Source organism: Doryrhamphus excisus, chromosome 5, assembly GCF_030265055.1.
Source record: "Doryrhamphus excisus isolate RoL2022-K1 chromosome 5, RoL_Dexc_1.0, whole genome shotgun sequence".
Classification (NCBI taxonomy): Eukaryota; Metazoa; Chordata; class Actinopteri; order Syngnathiformes; family Syngnathidae; genus Doryrhamphus; species Doryrhamphus excisus.
The window spans coordinates 11,724,241-11,743,166 of NC_080470.1; the positions used below are offsets into that span (position 1 = coordinate 11,724,241).

The 18,926-nt window shown below is 44.6% G+C and overlaps 1 long non-coding RNA gene across 1 annotated transcript in view; it reads right to left on the reverse strand.

The window, feature by feature from the left end:
• Nucleotides 1-342: 342 nt before the first annotated feature.
• Nucleotides 343-18,926, reverse strand: part of LOC131129238 (uncharacterized) — a 38,820-nt gene continuing 20,236 nt past the window's right edge. The window contains exons 5-6 of the long non-coding RNA XR_009129791.1: nucleotides 2,652-2,905; nucleotides 343-1,561 (exon numbers count right to left, since the gene is read on the reverse strand). This is a non-coding gene — a long non-coding RNA (uncharacterized LOC131129238). The remainder of the gene's footprint in view (nucleotides 1,562-2,651; nucleotides 2,906-18,926) is intronic.

An 18,926-nucleotide genomic window follows, 5' to 3' on the forward strand; every position in this document is an offset into this window, starting at 1 on the left:
CACCTTCCCCCTCCCTCTTTCACTACTTGATGCAATGTGCTAGGTCCTAGCATGCTATTTGCTAGCATGTTAGCATTTAAGCTAATTTACTCATGCCTAAAGGCAAATACACACATAGCATTATGCAGGGAGGTTATAGGACAGCCTTGGCACTTTGGGTACTTGAGGCTCTTTTACTAGGTGCAATATCTTGCAAGATGCTACCATGCTAAGTGTTAGCATATTATCATTTTGAGTTTTTTATGCATATCTAAATGAAAAAATACACACATGGCATGACGTGTGGACACTATGGAACTCTTGCTTGGTGTCACCATGCAAACTGTTACCATGTTGGGATTTTGGCTATATTTTACTCCTGTTTAAAGGCCTACATACATGGCATGATGTAGGAATGCTTTCTCTGCACTTTTGGTGCTCACATCTAAAGGCTAATATAGACATGGCATAATGCAGGGATATTGTAGGACCGCCTTGACGCTTTCGCTATAGAGTGCCTTTTCACTAGATGCTAGTGTGCTAACAGTTAGTATGTTTGCTTTTTTGCTAAATTCCTCATGTAATGTACACATGGCATTGCTCGGTGGCTTGGCACAGCAGACACCGGGCCTGAGGTTCACAGCACAGGTTGCATGCCCATCAAAATTTCAGTGGGAATTTTCTAGTTTAGGGTGCTGTTTAGTCTAAGAGTTAGCTTCTTTGGTCAAATGGTTATTAAAATATTTACATTATATTGTTTTTTTTGGTAAATATTTTTGGTACAAGTGGGCGTGGCGTTCATTTAAGGAGCTCTATGGTGCCCCTCAGTGGTGATGCGTTGTAACAGCGGGGGCTTGGAAGCAGAGCTGTTCAGTCTGCTGTTATCTTGCAGAAGAGACAAGCTGTCCTGCTTTTCCAGCTGTGCTGCTGGCACATTGACATAGGTATGAGGGCAATCGATGTAAAGTAAGTACACCTTATTTTATATTTATAGAAATTGGCCTTTCTATTCTACTACAGTGAAGTTTTGCTGCAGATTTCAAATTTTGTTAGTTTGGGTGCTGTCCAATCATATCAACTTTTCTTTTTTTAATATCAGCTTCTCCTTCATGTGAGCTGGCGAGTCCTGCCTCCTACTTCTCCATGGTGCTTACAGAGAACACCAGCAGACCCTCTGCAGCTGATAAGATCCACAAGCAGCGAGCCCACAGCCTACCTTCCCCGCCTCTATGCTGTGCATGTGGCCTGTGCGTCCTGCTCGCCGGCATCAACGTCACCCTGGTGGGCACCTTTGCTTTCGCCACCTACACCCCTGCAGCCAACCCACCAATTGTAATAGGACCGCTCCTCTTGTTGACAGCGGTGGCTTTCTTCGCAGCGTGCTGCATGGCGAGCCGTCTGCGCCCTTCCACTGCCGGCTCGACCTGTGAGGTCAAAGCGGGTGAGAGGTGGCAGTTGATGCAAACGGGGGCGACCTTCGAGATGGAAACCAGTGAGCACACACTGCAGGACACTACGGGGGTCCAGTTGAGCCCCACCAACTCGTCTGACTCCATCCATGGAACTGCCTTAACCTCAGATCCTGAAGTGCAAGTACAATAATAAAGACATTAATACATGAACATCTATCCGATACTGTATCATTATCTTCCATTGTGTAGATGTACCTAAAGTTGTACATGGCTTTTCCTTATCTGAGCCAACAGCTGCTGTGGTAGGGTGAGTGTTTACTCAGTGTTGTACATGTGCTACACACACACACGGCTGTGATTAAACCACAGCAGTAAAGCAGAGATAACAGTCATTACAGCCTACCCACCTGCACCCTGTACCCTTCTGTTTGTAAGCCTGATGGAAGCCGAATTATGTAGCTACAAAGAAGATGTAATCTGAGTTTTCATGATGATCTGAGTCCAAGTCCATGATTTACCAGTCCAAGATAGATGAATACAAAAAATAATGACTGGTAAAACAAAACAAGCAATATGGATTGTACCAGATGTTACACATGTCCCACGTCATGTCATCAAAAAAAGTCATACTGCATGTCCTAAAATTGTTTCACAATAAAATCAAGTCCTAAAATGTCTTGTTAAGTATTATATAATTCGCACAAACTTAATTTAAGGCTGCATCAATCCAGACTTCAAGTCCATACAGACTGAGACTGTAAAAACAAATACATCTGCTTTATTTTATAACAATAGTAAAACACTATAGGCATATAGAGAATAACATACTACATAACAATGGAATTCAATGACTAGTACATCAATACAACATAATAATCACACAAAACAGTAAACCATAATCAACATACAAAGTAATACACAAGCGAAAAGACATAACTGAATCAAACTAAACTTTGATAGGGCGACCTGTATGTACTGTACTTAAAAAGCTAACCCGAAATATGTGCTTGCCGAATCCCACCAGTAGATGGAGCCCATGTTCTGTTTCGATCACCGCTGAATGCATCATTTACCAGTAGACGTCACAGTCTGCTACACGAGTAGACATAAGAGGTGTGTTTGTGGGAAGTTTATAAATCCCGACAAAGCAACTGCACTTTATGGGCAGCAGTTTTTTAAAACGGGTGCAATTTTGTGCCTTAAAAGGTGAACACCAATCTTTCATACTGTGATTTAAAAGCTAATCAAGGTTCATCTTACCTGCCAATCACAGCATGAAGCTCACAGACAGCGGCAGGAGTGGGTGAGCTGGCTAGTCCCCAAAACAACTCAGAATCCCTAGGGAAGTGTTCAGGGCACATCTGACCAGTCTGGGGGAAGACCCGGGACACATTGGGGAGACTGTCTCTCACAACTGGCCTATGAACGCCTCATGTTCCACCAGGAGTAGCTGGACAAAGTGGCCGGGGATGGATGAGCGGCAGAAGATGGGTAGATAGATGGCAGGCCTCCACCTTGTGTACAAAAAATAAGAATGACTGTACCTCCGCGGCCTCCCTCGCCCCTGGGGGTGGGCCGGGTTTGCCCTGGGTGCTCTGGCCTGGCTACTGTGTGGGACCGTGGGGTGCATGTGGGCATGGGAGGCTTTGGCCCTGCCCTTGGTGTGGGCACGGGTGGTTATACCCCACTGCCCTTGCAGAGCCTTCCCCCCTAGGTATGTACGTATATGGCTATATATGTGTGTGTGTAGGTATGCATGTATATATTTATTATTATCATATCTAAAATAGCTAAAAGATCTAAATTATTAGAAAATATATTATATATAAATTATTATATATTAAGTATCAATAGTACTATCATTATTATACATACATAACTATTATCCATAACTATTATCAATAAATATTATTATTATTATTACTATTATTGTTATTGTTATTATTGTTATTATTATTATGATTACTATTATTATTATTATTATTATTATCAATTAATTTACTTTATTTTTATTTTTTATTTATTATTTTTATTCTCAATTTTAATTTTTGTGTATGGTAGGTGTATGGCCCCGGGTGGGGCGCCTGGTAAGCTCATACGGCGGTGTCTGGTTGGCCCCTTCTGTCTCCGGTCTGGTGGCGGTCTTCCCGCCTCCGGGGTGTCCTACTCGGCGGGTCCGTGGGTGGATGGGAGATGTGGTGGAGACGAGTCGGCGCTGTGGTGGAGGGTGGGACTGGGGGGGCATTCACTTTTTGCGGCTGTTGGGGTGTCGTCTACCTGGTGGGCTCTGCTGCCTGGTGTGTGTGTCTCTGTCCCGCCCTGGCACTCTTGGCTCACGTGCCCGGGGGGCGGGGTTGGGCTTTTCCCCATGCGGGTCCCGGTTCTCCTGCGGTCTCTGTGGTGTCACTCCCTGGGCTGCCATGGTGACGGATGTGTTGCCGGGGCGCGGTCCCTGCTGTTCTGGTGGTTGTAGGAGCTGCCTCGGGGCGTGTGGTTTGTCCGCGGCTCCTGGTGGTCCGGGGGTGGCGTAGCTGGCACAATCTCTGGTGGGGCCCTCCGGGGGGGAGCTGGCAGGCCGGACTGGCCGCCACGATGGGCTGGGTGGGGCTCGTGGTTGCTCCGGGCGGCTGGCTTGCCCGGCTCGGTTGGCCGGTAGTGCGGGGTGGGCGTGTGTGGGGCCCCGATCCTCCCTGCTGCACTGCACCACCTCACATACATGTAGGACTTTGGGGGGTGGCCTGCAACTGGTTTTGCCGGGGGCGAAGGGTTTCCTTGCGGATGCCCTTTTGTCCTCGGCATTCTTCTGGCTTGGTCATCCTTCAATTTTAACCGCACCTTAGACACTCAGGTCTGGGGGGGATCTGGGCAGGCATGGGACCCACCATTGCTCAGCTTCCCTCCACACACACACACACACACACACACATACACATACACCACACACATAGGTCAGCCCTATGGGGCAGGCCTATTTTTAATTGCACAATCTACACAATACCATCTTCACACACAGGTGTAGCGGGCTGGACCGGAGAGCCTACTGCCTACCCCCGCGGTTGGCCCGCTGGCTGCTGGGGCTTGGCGGCTCGCTCGGGGTGCCCTGGGCTGCAGGATATTTTGGTCTGGTCTGCCTGGCCTTCCTGGGGGTCCCACTGGAACCAGCTGACGCCGGGGCTTGCCCTGGTGTCATGATTGGCGCTACCTCCCTGGGTCTGTCCCGGGTCGCGGGCGCCAACGTGCCCTTGGGGGGGCGTTCACCGGCCTCCAGGCGGTGGGGTCCGCGCTGCTGGGGGCTGGAAGTCTACGGTGGTGGCTTGGGGTTGTTGCGCTGTGGTGGCTGCTGCGGGGACCGGGCTGTGTGTTGGGAGGGGGCCTGATCTTGCTCATGGGGACGGGGGCCTGGGTGGCGTGTGGGGATGGGGAGCATGCTCCTCGGGGTGGGGCCTGCTGGGGGGGGGCGGTGCTCTTCCGGGCGTTTGGGTGTCTGCTGCCACTGGTCCTATGCTCTGCCGCATCGCTGTCCCTGTCTTTGCCCATCCCCAGTCTTGCCTTAGGGCTCGTTGGGGATGGTTCTCCGGTACGTGGGTGGAGCGCTGCTGGTTCTGGGGGCGGGGGGGGGCTGGCCTCCCCGTGACTTGGAGCTATGGCTCTCCCTCACGGGGGTGAGCTGCCCGGCGGGTGTCGGCCGGCGCAGTGGAGCGCCTCACCACTCGCCTGCTCGCCCCCTCCGCTTGCTCATGTGCGGGCCTCCTCCCCTCACCCGCTCCTTTGTCTGCCACACTGCCGTAGCCCTGATGCCGTGGTTGAGGGGAGTCTGGGGGTGCTATGCCTTGGCGGTCCGCACCTCCCTGGGCTCGGGGCCTGGTTGTGGGTCTGGTGTGTGGGTGTGTATGTGGGTATATGGCCATGTGGATATACGGGGGGGGGGGGGGGGGGGCCTCTGCGGGGGTCTGGCGTAGGGCGTTCCATCTCTACCGCCCGGTCCTCCATGGGGCAGTGTGCCTGGGCCTCTTCTGTCCTGGCCGGGGCGGTCCTATGTCGGTGGTCAGGCCTGGGGTTACCTGGGGCGGACCTGGTTCTGCTTCCTGGGGGTGTGTGGGGGGCGGGAGGCGGTGCCTCCGGCCGTGGGCGGGCTCCCTTCCGGCCGGCGGGGGCGCCCCTGTGCCCACGGGTGTGTGGCCTTCGATGCCCTTCTGCCCTAGTGGGGTATGGTCTCCCACTGGTCTCGGGGGTGCGGCTGTCCTCCGGCCTGCTGGCACCCTGTTGCCGGTTGGGATTGCTCCTCCATGGCCTCTTGCTGGTCTCTTCGGGGAGTTGCTTCGGGGGCGGGTCTTGGGGAGTCGGCCCTGGCCTTGCCCACACCCACGGGGCCGGAGGATCTCTGGCGGTGGGGGCTTGACCTGGCTGCGCGGGGCGGGGTTGCTGGGTGGTAGAAGGCAGTCTCTCTCCTTTTGTCATTCTCAGTGACAATTACACATTCACACACTTGCATTCACATACACAACACACCTCCATATGGGCACTCACAGCACATGGGTGCTTCTCTATACAATCTACTATCTTATCCCTGATGTTTATATAGTATTTGTATGCTATTATTACAGTAATAATGATGTCAAGCAGTGAGATTTTAATTACTGTAACTGTATGGTTGCAATTGTGTTTACTATCATGGGTCATGTCTTCATCGTTACTATTGCTACTGGTAAGTTGGACTGTTTCATTTCACTGATATCATCTCCAGTGTGACCCTTAGCCATCATTGACATTTAACTGTTCTGTTTGTCACTGATGTTGTTTTGGGAATTCTTGTTGCTGCTGTTTTTGTCTCTCCCTCTACTGCCCCCCCCTCCCCCCGACCCCACCTTTCTCTTCTCTCTTCTTCTTTTCTGTTCTTCTTCTTGCTCCGGTCAAGTCGCTCCAAATGGCATAACAAAAACATGAAATAACGGCAAATAAAATTTCATGGTACAGGGAAGTTGTAGCCAACACCTTTCCTGACACAGAGCAAATCTGTCTAGCATGTAAGGGCATTTAGATCAACAATACTATCTGCCCCAATGGCTGGACGGGACAAAAAAAAAAAAAAAAAAAAAGAATGACTGTACCATTATGAAATAAATTGAAAGTAAATAAGATCATTATTACTTTATAAAAATAATATTATTATTACTAGTATTAATAGTCGTAGCCAGTAGCAGGTTTGAAGACACAGTTTTGGCCAGTTTTGGCTACATGATCACCTGACAATGTGTATGTCTCCCTCTAGTGGAGAAAAGCATAAGCATGTTGTCAGTGCTGTCCTAATTTGTGCCACGAGAGGTCAGTGTCGTCATTCAGACGATTTATCCACACCAGTCTTTGGCCGTTGCATTCAAGTCTGCCTTCCTCTTGTGACAGATGTACGGACAGTTTAGTTTAGTACTTGAGTTCGTTTCACATATTACTTTGCTTTCATATCGACACAGAGATTACTAGGACTGATTTTAAAATATATTTGCGACTTCAGAATTGAGTTTAAGTATGGATTGTTGGGGTGTAATTCCATGACTGTAATACGTTTCCAAACACCACGCCATACAATTGTTAAAACATACGCAAAAATCCATCCGTCCATTTTCTATACCCCTTATGAGAGTGACGGGGGTATGCTGGAGACTATCCCAGCTGTTTTTAGGCCAGGACTGGTTGCCAGCCAATCGCAGGGCACATATAGACAAAAAGCCATTCACGCTGACTTATAAGTCAGCGTGAATGGCTTTTTGTATATATGTACTGTATACAGTACATATATACAGACAGACCAAATACAGACAGACCAATACAGACAATTTAGAGGTGCCAATTAAGCTAGCAGAATGAGGCCTTAAATGTATGGCACACACTGGCTGTTTTCTATCAAGGAAAAGTGCACTATGTGCACACAACAGCTCATAGGGACATCCATATTGTCCTGAAACACTTTAAGTAATTGCATTTAAAATGCATTTCATTTTCAAATATTCCATAAGAGAACAATTGCAAGGTCAAAAAGGCATTTGACCTCCTTCTGTGAACACAAAAAGTGGAAAGATTTAGTGTGTGTGACATACATTAGTGAGAGGAAGCATTTAATATGTTAGAAATGAAGTGCCATTAATTTGATCCTTCTTTTCAGTCTTTCCTAATTCCCTAATGATCGTTGTGAGTGCTGACTCTGCTGTTGTAAAACAAATGATATCTCTGTCCTGCCGCAATAATCCCCATCTATTTCAATGCAAGTATTAAAATGACAGACGGGTTGTGTATGTGGGAAGAAAAAAAAGGGGGTGGGGTGTGGTATTTCCATCATTTGATAAATGTGCAAATGTCCACCAAAGCTGAATCAGACACTAAGTTAATGTGCGTTCATTTCTCGCCTCATTCTCTATCTAGCAGGGCTTTTGTAACACAGAGCTGGTCATATTTTGTCCCAGATTAGCCCGGTGACAGTTCAGCCTCTGCTCAAGGTATTTAGAAGACATCATTCATTCATGGATATAGAAGTGGCCCCATTTGTCATCCACATTGGGCTGCGGTGGTGGAAGGAAGGTGGGGGGCACTTTTCATCTGATGTATTAGCTGGCATATGCAAGCAATGAATTATCAAGCAGGAAAAAGAGTCAATTATCCACTCCTAAAGAGGGGGCCGGGCCTTTTGTGCCCTGGGGGCCCCTTTCCATATTTACCATATCATTTCACAGAAAGGTACACTCAGGGAGATGTGGGGAGGCCCGGGGAGATACACACACACACACACACACACTTAAGTAAATGTCTCAATGCATAGGGTAATGTAGCATGTGTCATTCTAAACATGCAGGCAACTCAATAGGGGAAAACACAAGAGAATAAAGGGAATGTTCCATTACAGTGTAAAGTAGGGTGGAATGGGGCATATTCTGCAATCATCAGTGGGTGCTCTGTCAAGAACAGGGCAACATACGGCAATGGACTACCTTGATTGAGGGCCTTGAGGTTAAACTGTTAACAAAAGCTAACAAAATTAACAAGTGACACTGCCAACATATATTCTGCAATCAGCGGAGTGCGGTCTGACAAGAATGAGGCAGCAGCAACAGTCAACTAATAGGGAAGCATCCACAATCAACTGTTGCCAACTCCTCAGTAAGAAAAGTATTGGCTGTCCTAGAAGTCACTAGATTACATCATCAGTATTATTTGCATATGATGTAACAGAAAATGGATGGATGGAGATGCTGTAGGAAAAGACAGAGAATATTATGTAAAATGTATTTTACACCCCGCTGCTGCTCAGTGAGAACACAAACTGCACAACCAATACATGCTTTCACTATTAAATCCCCAAATAGCAGAAAACTCATCAGAAAAGTCGCTAGATTTGAGATAATGTCCCCAATAGGGTTTGGAATGTCACCAGATTTACTGACAAAATCCCCAAGTTGGCAACAATGACAACAAATATGACTTTAAAACACAACGCAAGTCAAGTAGTTTAACTCAATAACAGAAATCCTAAAATCCTTCTGCAAAACGTCTGTGTAGGTTTTGTGTCATCCTGCTAACAAAAGAAAATGAGAATCAGAGATAGTTGGGATTCCAATTGATCAGTCCTCAGTCCTACATGTTTGGATCTGTATGCACATAATCAATCTTTACACACCAACTCCTTTAAATTGTTTCGGGCTGGAACAGTCCCCTGGTCTCCCTGCCCACCATCAAAATGTGGCCACTTTTTGACTGCACCTGTCCCACTAATAGAGTGGATATGTTGAATGAAATACCCTCTACTGTCATATTTCCTCAGATTGGATTGTCCTATCCTGGTTGTGCCTGGGGGAGATGGGGGACGGGGCAGTGCTGACACTTAGGTAAATGAGGTGGTTAGGCTGCATTATAGCTCCGTAATGGCTTTTAAGTTCGGAGTTTACCCCCAAAGCCCACCGGGAGACTCTTTTTGACAGGTGGACCGCTCCAGAATGAAGACAGAGGATGTGGTCCTTGTGCTTGAGAACGGATGAGATGATGATGTTCTAAAAATAAAGTACAGGTGACAGAGATCCTCTTTAGGGCCCACACTTTAGAAAATGTACTTGCCAAATAGTGAGCCCACATTTAGCTCTGCTACCTTGGCTGAAGGTTTTAACGAGCCAAATAGTGAGCTTCCAGATAAAGAGTTATTGTTTACAGATGGTTATTAATGATTTACAATGAGTATATTATACATAGATAACTTGTTAGTAAGTAATTTATTTCACCAACAATATACAGGAGCTAGCTTTAGCATTAGAATGGTAACTAGCAAACAAGATAGATGGATAGACTATACCCGGTTAGCTTGTTAGTAATTTCTTTCACACAGCGAGCTTTAGCATTGGAATGGTAGCCAGCAAACAAGATAGATGGATAGACTATACCCGGTTAGCTGGCTAGTAATTTCTTTCACTCAGCTAGCTTTAGCATTAGCAAGGATGCTAAGTAACTAGATAATAGATATAATATACCCAGGTAACCCACTAATAGATTTTAATCATTTAATGAGCAAATTGCTTAACCTTAGCATTAGCAAGGTAACTAGCTAACAAAATAGATAACAATGACCTTCAAACATTCAACTTCCTTTTAAGACTGAAGCTTGTTGAAAATCTTTAAAACAGAAAATGCACAATTTCTTTATAAGAAAAACAATAGGGAGTTTCACATCCTTTGTTATGTTTGAGAATGTTTACGATTTAGCACGCTGTATATATATGTTCAGCGCATACCGCTTCCAAGCTGCCTGCAGTCTTAAGGCAGGGTGTCTAAATTTAGCGTTAACGATAAACTCTTAAGTTTTAAGACATAGGCTAATGCGTACTGCTGTTAAAACCAGTGGGATAGTTTAGTGGAGATTAAGGGACATATCAGAGTCTGGTGCAAAGCTCCATCGAGAGCAGTGCGCTTGTTTGCTCGGCATCTGTCTTCAAAAGAAAGAAAGAAAAAGAGCTTTGGCTGTGACTCAGCTTGGTCCTTTGGACTGAGAAAGTAAACAACATCTGCTGCAGACCTGTTCATGTTTAACATGTGCCTTACCTTCACAGGGAATAATGCTCAAATCATAATGACGCTTAATCAACCATTATCATACATTAGCCGTACTTTACGTGGCTCAAGTGAACACAACACCTTTTTTCACAGTTGTAAACAAGCAGGAAAAAAAAATCCCTTACTTTATTCAAGGTGTTATATGATTGCTCCAGCAAGGGGGGGGAGCTTAAGTGACAGGTAAATTGCAGGTTAAGTGGAGAACACCGTCTTTTAACAAGAGACTCCAGGCTCGTTTAAATCCTCCTTAGTCTCTAATCTGAATACAAAAGAAAAGGGCGGTGGATTAAATCTGACCCCATAACGTTCTGTTTGTTCCAGACTCCACTTGAGAGGCCTGCTGGAGCCAGCACCAATGACAACGGAAGCGAACACGCGGCGGCTGATGGCCGCTGCAGCAAAGTGCAGAATGCGGGGTGATTTGCTTCCGTCATTTTCACATATCCACATGTACCTTCTCTTTGTGCTCTAAAATTGATTCTCAAATCAAAATATTGATAGTTTCCATACTATATAAATAAAAACATTTATTTAATAAATTAATCAAATGTCTTGTATTCTTTATGCTAGGATATGAAATACACTACATTTCAAAATTTGCACAATATCGAATCTGTATTGCCGATACCAGCCTGAATTTTAATCAGTATTGGATTGGAAACAAAGTCAGTTGAAAAAAGTAAAGTGTAAGGCACACTTAAAAACCTTTAATTTGATCAAAAATCAACAAGGTGCCTTATAATCCGGTGCACCTGCCAATCTGTAAAAATGTCTGCTTGATTGAGTGGTCGATCATTTCCCGCTGACACAGGGACGTAATATGTACGCTGGGAGCGACAAACCAATCAGAGAACAATACGTAATACGTACAGTCCGTATGCTGGCAGTGATAAACCAGACAACAATACGTAATACATACAGCACATATGCTGGCAATGATAAACCAATGAGAGAACATGATGTAATATGTACGTACACTTAACATCTGCCACCCCTTCAGTGCTTTAAAATAACATTGCACCTATCTCTCCGCTACTGTGAAAAACCAAGTGAAGCAAATGAATTCGATGCTTGCCATCATTCTAGGAGGATTAATAAAATAACTCCAAAGGCTGGACATTGCCGTAAACACACACCTTTACTAAGATGTGCCGGGCGAGTTACACCACCATATGTGAATGAATGTGGATTCTTGGGCTAAGGTATCTAGCTTTGGCGAAAGCCGGAATCATTGCTGAACAGCCACCTGACAAAGACACTGACTCCGACAATGATGAGAGGGAACCTGGCATCTTAGAAGGTGAAATTGGCCAGATACAGAAGATGAGTGCTTTGATGAATTGTGGGGGAAGATTAATTAAAAATACAGTGAGTGTATTGTTAAATAGTAGAATAAAGTTCAACTAAAGTCACTGTTCCGTCACTTCCGTTGCCTTCCGTTTTTTGTAGACTGTGTTGTGCTAGGGCAGGGGTGCTCACACTTTTTCAGCATGCGAGCTACTTTTAAAATGACCGAGTCAAAATGATCTACCCACTACAAAAATGCAAAACATCTATTTATTTTCAAATGTATTGAGGATTATTTGTACGTACAATGTATGTTGATGTACCTTACATAACAAAATGAGCCAATATTGCAAAACACACATAATTAACTATTAAATTTTTTTGTAATTACCTGAGTTTACTTTGATGACTTGCACTGAATTGAACCAGCCAGGGATGCATAGTCCGGACAGTAGCTGCTGATAGCCAGCCTCAAGCACACTTCCAAATGTTTATCAGTCATGGATAATATCCGTATCATAATATCCGTATAATATTCCATATCCGTATGGAAGTGATATGTTTTTTGCCTTTTTACTTGGTCCAGTTTTTGCCTTTTTACTTGGTCCAGCTCCTTCACTCATTTTAGTGACCATAAACTTTAGCGAGGGCTTAAAATCTCGCAATTCGCCGTCTAGCTTAGCACTTTGCATCGTTGTTTACGCATGAGCGGTGACCTAAAGGTCAAAATTCAGTTGTCATCTGACTGGTTGTCCTGTATGTCAATCAAGTAATGGGGATGGATGATAGGCTGACATCGTAAGTTCTGCTGCACTTAGAGACGTCGTTTGATTTGATTGGTCACCCGAAGGGCAACATTCTGTTGTCATCTGAATGGCTGCCCTGTATATCAATCAAGTGATGGCATTGATGCTGGGATGATATTTTTTTAATGTCACGCCGCGATCGACCAGCGATCGACCAGTACCACCTCCGCGATCGACCGGTAGCTCGCGATCGACTTAATGAGCACCCCTGTGCTAGGGGGTTTGTACATACAGTAATTCACCCCGGAACTATTAAACTTGAGGGTGTTGCCACCCGAACGGTTCAGGCAGTTGGAAGAACCATTTGGGAGGATTGGTTAGATGAAAAGTTACACATTTGTGCCATCTTGTGTTGTAAAGTATTTAAGTAATGCTGAATATTATATTCAGCAAATGTCGTAATTTTAACACTTAAAGGGTTAACTACCAAACACTTGTCACACTACATCAATGCTTCTCAAATAATGGACGGACGCGGGGTACTGTCGGGGGGAGGTGGGGGGGACGGGGGGTGCAGGCAACATGGCAGGCTTTCATTTCAATGCACACCTGCCAACATGTACAAATTTATAGTACTCAAAATGCAATTTGACTTTTGGATATGCTTGCACGTTCTCCATTTTGTTGCATTTTCCTAGCTTGCGTTTCAAGTTCAGTCTGTACAGTACAGATACTGTATGTGAATAAATATTATCAGTTTCTCTAGTATTTCAAAAATCAGGCAGATGTGAAGAAAAATCTGCCCCTTAAGGGGGGTATGACAGAAAATACAACATCTCAACAATCAATGATCAATTTCTGCTGTAATGTTGCAGAATGTGCTGAAAGTATGGTCATTTCCATAGTCTAGTACCTCATGTGTCCATGTCGTAACATGGGGTATTTAGTACATTGAAAGATGTTAAACCGAAGGATCTTGAGTTTTGTTCCCAACAGACCCAAACTGTGCATGTGACTAGTTAAACAGTAGACCACCAGAAAAGTCGCTGTAATCACCGTCTTCATCTTCCTCCTTGCACACTAGAGTCATCTTCTTCAGTCTCAGAACCGAACAGCCCCACAATTCCCTCGGCACACACCCCGCCAGCCTCTCTCCCTCTTTCGCTGTCGCTCCTAGCCCACCTTCACCCCCAGGCAGTGGACCTCCTGACACTTTGCACCATGCTGCCAAGATTCACCGGCAGACCTGAGCAAAAGCGGCTAGATCGATCTCCGCATCAAATGCACCTCTCCACGATGTGATGAGGGTTTGTGTAAAAGAAGCCATTGACTACTCTGTATGAAATACAAAATACACTAGGAAAAACTCAGAGGTTACTGGCCTTTCTCTGATATCCAGTCTAGTTTTTTTTAAATGGTGTTTATTTAATTGTAGACGAAACACCACAAGGCAGCACAACAGCAACAACAAATCCGTCCTTATTTAGCTGTGACGGTAGTTCTAAAGAGAGGAAGGGAGGGAGAGGCAAGGGGGAAGGAGGCCTGGGTGAGGCAGGCGGTTCGGGCTGGCTGCGAGAGAAAGGCGCTTTGGGTTGTCAACGTTTTAGAAGCTTAGAGTCAAACGTATCCGGGCTCAGGAGAGAGGAGTCTGGGTGTTAGGCAGCCAGAATGACTCCTGATAGAAGGAGTTTGCGGCTCAAGTCGAGAGGAATCGTCTTGGCTGCGGGATGAGGCGGCGACTAATTGATTCTGTGAAGTTTCCTGTCGCACAGCCCGATTACAGGTGTGACCGGATTAAAAAATAAAAAAGGGAGAGAAGAGGGGAAAAAAACAAGGGATCTGGAGGAGGGAAATGGTGAAAAAAATCAAAGAGAAAAGAAGACGAGAGCTGCCATAGACGGATCAGCATCACTTCTACTCCTTGATGTGCTTATTCCTGTCTTGTTTGTGTGTGTTTGATCTCCATGCTCGGTGGCAATCCTCAGGTCATGTTACAAGGCCCCCCTTTCCTTGAGCATACACTGTGTTTTAGCAATGTTGTTTTTACATGACTCCTCATACTGCACGAGTTAATGAAGACCAAAGTCCCATATGACTTATTTACACCAAGTCAAGTACTGTTTACGACAATATGCATTGTCACCACCACTTCCCGCATCCGTGAAGCAGTCATGGCTTTATTTGGTCCTTCTGTGACCCCTAGCTTCATTAATTCTCCTATTTGCAAGAGACCTACAAAATGTTGAACTGAAGAGAAGAAGCTCTCATTGCAGAAAAGAAAAGTAAGTCTATATTATCCCGCAGCTGCAAAAAGAGCAGGAAGAAGGCATAATCTAGAAAAAAAATGGAGGCACGGACAGTGTGGGAGACGGATTTGCTGGCTAGAAGAAGGCATTGCTTTGGGCATTTGGGCACATTAACGGAAATGAGGAAGATCGAACAGGGTACAGATATTGGTTTTGAATTCCCCAGACTTACTCCTAGAGGTGGTGGAAAAGTAAACCCATTCATGTGTTTTGGCACAGGTTGTAGTGCATTAGCAAATAGTTTTTCAGAAATTATACACGCAGCTAATTTTGAACATTTCATAAAATTACAAAAAAATTGGGTTCATCTCATGGCTTCAATGAAATGGCTCCATTTGCAAAACTGTGTGACAGATACAACTTTCAGATAAAATCTCTGAGTCTGAGTGGAACATGTCATGGAGAAAGTAGCACTACGTGACCTAAAGAACTGCAGAATTGCGCATTGTACCATGTTATTACGATGTATTATGATGTACTTTTGCAGTGACGAACAAAAGTGTCAGTTTTGCGAAGCTCATTGGAACTTGTGTAAAATCCGTAATTCAACTGATGATGTAGTTCGTCTGCTCCTCACAAGATACCAGACAACACAAATAGACCCTGATTTTAAAGCGAGTCCACCAACTTGGGCAAAATGTTCGTCCACTTAAGAGAAACAGATTGTGTTGTCATCGCACGCTTCCCAGAACCACTCACTGCTTGTTAACACATCTTACGGCCTGAAGCGTAAATGTGTCGCCAGCCCATAACGTCCATGAACAAGATGGAGCACCGAGGCAAGCAGGAGCCATAAGCGAGGTGGCATTGGAGGAAGCAGAAGGAGCGTTAGGACGCGTATCTCCACCCTAAGCTGTCAGGCATGCAGCCGTTATGGCTTGTTCAGCTGCAAAGTCCAATCCGGGCGCCCCAGAGAGCCATTATTCCTGGACTATCGATCGGGGCCTAAGGCCAGCGCAGCCCGGGCCCTCGGTCCCTGATCCTGTTCAGTAATAAGCGTACTCATGTCAAGGTGGTAATTATCATTGATCTGCAGCCCGGCGCCGTGATTCATACGAGTCTACTGGACTTGAGGCACCTAATCAGCACCTCTCATCATCACATGCAGGTTGTGATGGCGCAGCAGTGCCAGGCGAAGGAACAAAGGCCTGGAACAACAGTTTTTTTTGTCAGACTTCTTTGTTAGTTTGCAAGATTACACACAATGTACTTGACTGATTACCACTAAAAACCATTTAATTGGCTGTTACTGAAAATATTTAACTCAAAATTAACAGTAGAAAAACAATTCTACAATGATTTTTATGACAGTTTTAGTGATATAGCAATCCAATACTGTTTCAATGTACTTTTGTATACTGTATATATTTTATACCTATCATAACCTTTCCGCAAATCCTGGAATTTTTTCTCTCTTTTGATGAAATTGCAGGTTGTTTTTCACAATTTTTCTAAAATATTCTTACTACCTAAGGCATAATTGTCAATGACAAAATTCTGGGAATACACACAACACATGTCCTGTATCTTTGAAGGTGTACAATCTTCCTCTCACTGTGTCTCACTGTGTCTTCCTCTCACCAGACGGAGCCAAAACTCAAAGCCCAACTTTGTATCTTTCCTATATATCCTGAAATTCAGTATATATTTCACATATATTTCTGTATATTTCACAAACATTCACATGGACACTCAAACTTAAATGTTATACTTCCTGTAGGTGTAATAATGTCCCAATGTGTTTGTTGTGATATCTCCAAGCATCTGAAGGTGAGGGACACACATGAGGTGGAACTAGAGCGAGAGAGACGGTGTCAAAGCAGGCAATCCGTTTTCTTTTTGCGATCACCGAAGCGGGACCGGTGTCACCTGCAGACCAAACCCCATTTCCTCTGATTAAGTCCTCTGAAATATTCCATTTGTCAGTGTCACGGCGGTGGCGGAGGCGGCGGCCGCGTTGCCGTGGTGAGCAACCAGCCGTGTCTGTTGGCTTGTGTCATTTTCCAATTTACATCAGACACCGACGACATCATCACCATCATCGTCACCATTGTGTCCCTAATGTCCCCTGCTCAACCCTTTGTTTTCATGTCTTTGTTGTTGCACCGTGTGTCCTTTTTTGTGTGTTTCCTCTACCAAGGGACCTTGGATTATAATTTATTACGTTTGCCTTTTCTAATAGTTTTTAAAATGATTATCCTGCAAGTAAAAGAACATTTACCAATACAATAAATATACACAAAACCATATACAAGATGAGTCTACAAGTATGATTATTATTATTCAAAATCTCAGAATAAACATAATCAATAATAAACAAAACCGCAACTGTTTGCCTCCAAAAATAAGGTCTTGTTTTCATCCATCATTTAGTTTCCTCGTGAAGAAAAACGACAGAACTAATTCCTGTAAGAAGAACCTCTTCAAGTTTGGTGCAGATCCGTCCAGAAACCTTTCCAGGATTTTTTTGTCTACACTTTGGTGTATTAATCAACAATTTCTTCAATTAATATTGAAATAAAATAAATGAATGAATAGCCACTGATACAAATTAGGATTGTTTTGCCTTGGCGGATGTCTGTCCTCTTCTGGTCACTTAAAAGGGCCTTTTACACGATTGACAAACAATAGCCACGTTTACATGAGGAGTTATTCCTCTTTCTGAATGGAATCTTTCCGAAAACAATGGTATACATGGAAAGGAATATTCCAATCTTTTGTCTACATGCGCTGCTATAATCAAACAGAATAGTCAATGGTGGCATGTGCAGTAAAGCGTAAACATCAACATCACGTGATAAGTTTTTCTTCCACTTGTTGGAATAACTTCGTATTGTGAGTTTTTGTCCGTTCCAGTCTTGAAATTTAGTTTAGATAAAAAACAAACTTTCCGCAGCAGTCCAGTGCTGAATGCTGGCGTCCATTTTTAAAACTGAAGAATGTATCGAGCTGCGTGATACGTCATATCTGAGCGTGCACTGAAAAAGCACATCTGGGATACATTTAAACAGATCAAATTCAATCTTGCTAATATTTTATAATTAAATTCGGGACATGTTTTGTATAGATACATATTTTCTTTTTTTTTTTTAAGAAAAATTTGACTTATGAATAAAGTATAGAAGGGTTTAGAGTCTGCTCCACAGATGGCGGTAATGCACACCGAAAGCTTGCCAACCGCCAATAAACAACAGAAGAAGAACGCACCCTGACACCTTTCCGTTTGAGTGGGTACGAGATACCTTAATCGTATTGGGGAAAGGAATATTCCACCCCTGTGAATCCGATTATATGTCCATTCAGATTGGCACTTTTCTTTCAGAATGAGGATAAATTCTTTCCGTTTGAGCAAATAAACCGAGTGCAAGCGGAATATTTGGGTCCATGTATTCGTGGCTAGTTTTGGCCACTAGTTTGCACGACTACATTTTTGTACCTTGAAAAATATTTAATTGTTTCGATGTAAAGACTAAAACAAAAAAAAATTGGAATATGTACTTTTGTAGCATTTACTACCATTACTACTTGCATTAAATGCCTGAGATTGTAAGTCTGCATATTTGCTAGTGGTGTTTACAATTTTTTGGCCAGTTCATGTGAACAGCTGGAGGCTCTCACTCCCTACAGAAATGTTGAGAAGTTCTCTTCAAGTTCAGGCCAATCATACAAAGTGCCAAGCTCACTCAGGCCTCCAAAGTGTCTTTTGGAGGAGCAAAGAGCGTCGGCATGGTTCAGGGAGGATAGAAATTTCAATCTCTGCTTCTATCATTTCCACTCATCATTGCAAACCATTCGCAGGCGTTTCTCTCCAGTCCCCAGAGAGACAGACGGTTCTGAAAAGGAGGGCACGAAGCACTCTGTGCCCAACTTCTGTGAGAGCGGGAGGGGGAAAAAAAGGGCTGTGGGTTGTACATTATTAGGGCTGTGTTATAAAGAGAGAGCTCCTGTGACAGGTAGCGGGCGGTCTGCCTTGATGACTCAACTCAATCACCTGTGACAGTTTTGATTTGATGTCACTCGCCGGGTCGCTCTATTTGTTTGAGCAGTTAAGGGGTAATTGTGTGACACCTACAAGCGGGAAGACGTGCTTTGGCGGCCCACCCGCTGAACCG